General features: G+C 41.4%; 1 protein-coding gene across 8 annotated transcripts in view; it reads right to left on the reverse strand.

Annotated features, from left to right (window-relative positions):
• LOC116039125 (discs large homolog 1-like protein) overlaps positions 1-5,000 on the reverse strand; it is a 119,485-nt gene that overhangs the window by 79,198 nt on the left and 35,287 nt on the right. The window lies entirely within an intron of this gene.

The following is a 5,000-nucleotide window of genomic DNA, read 5'->3' on the forward strand; positions in this document are numbered from 1 at the left end:
TTAGCTGCTAGTGTGCCTTCAATCCTATGGGTAAAGATCGCGTCTAGTTAGCTACACTTTCGGCATAACTAGAGTATATTTCCAGTTTGAATTCCGTCACAGCATGTATATCACAGCTACCCTAAGGCCTTACAAAGCTTAGTTAACACTTTTGTCCGATTTCAATTTAATGCATTTTTGTGAATTTCAGAGGTCTAGGAGGAGGCTAGCTAGCTCTCATTGATAGAGCTTCATCCAGCTCACCGCGGGCTCTATCAATGAGACTCGCGGACAAGAGGCATTTCTTTCCTCGATCGTTTGTTTAAATAACTCAACACACATATCCATTATGAGATTAACTGGAACCTGTGGTAAGAGATTGCGGGCATAACAAGCTCGCTGACCGCGCTCTCACTCACACACAGCGGCCATTTAGCAGGAAGAGGGGAGGGAGAACAGCGAGCTGCAGGCCCTGGAGCTCTGTCAGGGCAGCGGCGTTTGGTAGTCCAGTAACCCAGAAACGGTGACTTTGCGCGGATATGGAGCACGTGGGCTGCCAGCCGTGACGGAGCTCCATCTACCTCACAGCAGGACGGGGTCTGTGAAGGAGGGCAGGCCGGGCAGCGAGGCAGCGACCCAGGCAACACCGGCCGCTGAACTCCGACACATAGTCGGACAAAATTTGCATTTAGCCATCAATTTTAGTTGGTTTCTCGCATGAAAAAGTCTCAGAAGTGAATTTAGTGGGAAAATAGCAGATGAACAATGTATACAATTTCTGAGATCTGTGCGACCTATTCAGAAGACTACCTGATCTCAGATCAGTGGTGTAGCCACTAAATGTTGGGGCGTGACAAAGATAGGGACTAGAGCCAAATAACGAGGAGCCACCGAGTTGACGTCAACTAGGCGGTTCGTTGAGATTTGCCCATTTTCAGAGGCAGTTTCAAAGTGTGAGATTGACAGAGGAAAGGGATGTCGTTATTCAACTATGACAAGGTAAAATCGGTTTTGCATTCTATGCAATGTGTCATTAGTATGAGAAAAAAACGAGATTTTAACTCCATCGGGCTTGGGTCGGGCTTGGACATAAATATCTTAAAGCCTGATCGGCTCGGGCCGGATTCGGTTACTGCTCTGTCGGACACGGGCTGGGCTCGGAAGAAAGGAGAAAAATGCGGCCCGATCCGCACTCTATTCCTTGTTAACAAAGTCTATCTAAACCAACACACATGCAGTGTGATAACTATATGGTTGCAGAACACAGCATTAAAGCAACCTAAGTTTCTGGCCCACAACAGTAAGGATGGAGCAAGACATCGATCACATTGCCCGCAGTGTGAACGCACAGTAAGAATCTATCATCGGAGCTAGCATAAATTACAACAGGAATCATATCGTTATCTGCCAGTCACCCTCTACAGTCAGAGTGTCTGCAGCTAGCCACCATGACAAAAAATATAACACATTGACATGTCAGCTGACACAGCACAATTTAGTGACACACTGGCTATATCACAACTAACCCTGCCCTCTTGTGCCTCTCTATTTCACTTTTTCCTTCTCTCTCTCTCTCTCTCTCTCTCTCTCTCCAGTCAAATGTCAGCCAGTGAATGCTGGCTCTATTAATATTTCAGGACCAATTAAATAAAAGCACACATCATGCATGTTTAATGTCCGACTGCTGAGTAGCCAATGTTGCCCTTCCATCCTCTACAGGTAAGCTGGGCTAGTGATAGATAGCCTAGCATACAAATGCTGTGTTCACTTTTTTAAACAAATTATTTGCTCATTCTCCTCCTGCCCTGGCTGTGGTCCCACAACAGATTGACCCACAACCTATTTTGGAAACCAGCTCAGCAGGCACCAGACAGTCTGACCCTGTAACCCGGTAACAATGCTGTTACGTGTTTGGCCGCAATACGGATTTAAGGCTTGATCCCTACTGACTTTAGCAGGGACTGTACTTTTATTACTTTACAAGGAGTAAGATATGTAGAAGTATTAACATATTTGGTAAACATGGACTTTTCAGTGGCCAACCAAAAACAAAACCTAATTTGGACTTCTGTTGCCCTGTCACATTGAGTTAGCTCACCTTATATTTACCATATAATTGTAATAAATATCAGCGTTGTCAACAGCCATATAGGGACGCTGGTGCAGCTGGAAGCACTGTAAACCAGACGCCATGCAGATCTATACTGCGGTCTATGCCAGTGGTTCCTAACCATTCTGGCTCTGCCCCAGCCCTTCCATTAGATCCCTTTCATATTCTGGTAAGCACCATTTTGAAAAGCTATGTCAAGCTTCCCTGGGAATTACTGGACATATAGAGGAATAAACATAAAGCGCTGCAGAGCAAGCAAGGCACCATCTCAATCCCAATAAGCCAAGTCAAATATTTAGCCTCTCAGATAGTGTTTGGGGGTGGGCTGGGTGTATTTCTTAGCTGTGCAGCACATGTTATTCTTTGCACAATATTTTTTATAATGACAAATGATCAAATTACTTTGTGTGATGTGAAAAGGGTCGCTTTCAGTGATGAACCCACAGAGAATTACCATACAGTTTTGCAGCTCCACGGAGCTCTTTAGTAGGGATCGACACACACTGTTTTTTCAAGGCCGATACCAATATCGATTATTAGTAGTTAATTAAACCGATAACCGATATTTGAAACCAAATTACAGTGAAAATGAAAAGTCAAAATTAAAATTTTGGAATGTTACAAACTCCAACACAAAACTTTGTTTAAATGCTTTAAGCAATTATTTAATAAATTAGAAACTTTCAACATAATACACAGTAAAAGATTAGACATTAGACGTGAGACTCAGTGGTGAGTGAAACTGAAGCTGAGGGACAGACACAGAGCTGTTATTTCGGTTATCAGGCAAATAAAACGCCAATACAGATAATCTGCAAACTGCCAAAAAACGGGTAATCTATAATTGGTCTATCACTATTCTTTAGCAAGTTTTAGCTCATTGTTTGTCATTGTTAAGCAACAGCCTTACTGTTTTGGTTCACTTTCACCTGGTTGACAGCATCTTTTTCAGCTGCAGCAGGCATTGCACTACCTGCTCAACACCAAACTGCAGACTGACAAAGTTAGCGACTAGCTGGTGAACATAGTGGAGCATTTTGCAGCTAAAGAGCCAGAAATTTCCCTCAGCAGTTGATGGAGATCAAACCAGAGCTAAAAGAGAGTGAATATTGGACTTACATCTATCATGTGGCCAGAAACATGACTCTAAATAAAAGATAACACTCTGTATCTGATCAATGTGTAAAACGGCAACTACTTGCTAACAAGTTCGCCATATCAAATTAAGAGGTCATAATATGTCAGTTTCCATTGCCCCCAAGAGGCCAAAATATTATTTTTTTCTCCAAAGCGGTGGTGCAAATAATGACAACACTAGATGCCTCGCCATCTTTGCTCTACTGTAAGAGGGATTAAATGTGGAAGGTTAAATATTTTTGCTAGTCAGTTCCCCAACGATGATGTCAAGCTAGTTCCACGCTGTTGTTTTATTAAACATTAAAAAACTTGGGTGATCTATACAATGGGTTCAAGTCTGTCAAGGTAAGCCAGATCTCTCCCTAAAGGTGGGCAAAATAATCCTGAAAATCACAATCAAGGAGAATTGTAAAAACTAAGAGTTTGTTGGATGTTTAGTAGCTGGTTTGACTGTCTACAGTATTCAGCCCTGTTGCCTCCATACTGATAAACCTTAGACATTACAGTAAGTGCAGAGTAAAGGTCTTACTGACTCCTAATTTCTATTACTGTACTGTGTCAGCAGGCGGGGAAAGAGATTCATTGAGGAGTGATTTGGCTGACTGACCAGTTGAGTAACATCCAGCAACAAATCTGCCCACTGTGTCCGTCTGTCTGCCCTTTAATTCTCTCTTAATGCCATCTCTTGCCGCTCCCTGCCCCTCTGTCTTTCCTTCCTTCCTGATTATCTGCATTAGCTTAATGACTAAGGTCTCTGAGCGGCCTATGTGTGTCTTACTGTGTGTTATAAAAAGACAGAAAGTGACTTTCTTTTACTGTTTCTCATCATTTAGCCTCTGCAGTAGATATAAATTTTGTTAGTGGAGTAGTCAAAGCAAAGTCAGTTATACTGCTGCAGTGTCGGCTGCATTTTCTCTTCAATCTACCATAAACTGTCTAACACATATGTCAATAACGATAACAATATGCCTTGCTATTTCATTTATCGAGCCTCTTTACCAGCAATAATCAATCATTCAGTCATAATGCTTGCTATTAAACAGTTTGATTAATTCAGTTGAGTCAGATCTTGATTTGTGAACGCACCACACACTATGGTGGTAATTTCTCTGCCACTACTGCCTCCTGCAGTTTACAAACTGCTACTACATCTTAACATTTATGATCAGAGAAGATGAAACCATCTCAGTTCTCTCCCCACTCTAATTTACGTTCTTTCCTATTAACATTCTTTATACAGGCTAAAAAAAAGGTAAGTAAAAAGTAGCACAATTAGCAGACATTATGGGACACCCAAAGTTGGGTAAAAAGCTATAACATAGAGCCCAAAATAAAAAAAATGTGGTGCTTTTTAATAGTTTTCACTTCGACTATTACATGCAGACAGATATTACATGCAGGTCTATTCCTTGTGTAATCACAATCACATCCATGTCAGACCATGTGCACAGTACAGAAAGACACAAACGGTCACATCAGCCAATCCTATCAATCAACAATCGCATGCACTCACATGCTCTGTTGTTAAGAGAAACAAAACCAGAAGAATTATCTGCATTTTGGTTCTGGCTTCGGGAGATTAGTGCTGTGCAAAGGTTATGGTGAAGTAGATTTATGTTAAATTATTTAGATAAAAGTAAAAAGTGAGCATGCTGAAGAACTTGTCTTTTAAAGATGCATTTTTTAAATGTCAGCATAATGAGCATACAACTGTAAAATTACTAAAGTTACAAGGTAATTACACCATAAACAAAGACCATGTTGCAGATATACC

The sequence above is a fragment of the Sander lucioperca genome, chromosome 11 (assembly GCF_008315115.2).
Source record: "Sander lucioperca isolate FBNREF2018 chromosome 11, SLUC_FBN_1.2, whole genome shotgun sequence".
NCBI lineage: Eukaryota > Metazoa > Chordata > Actinopteri > Perciformes > Percidae > Sander > Sander lucioperca.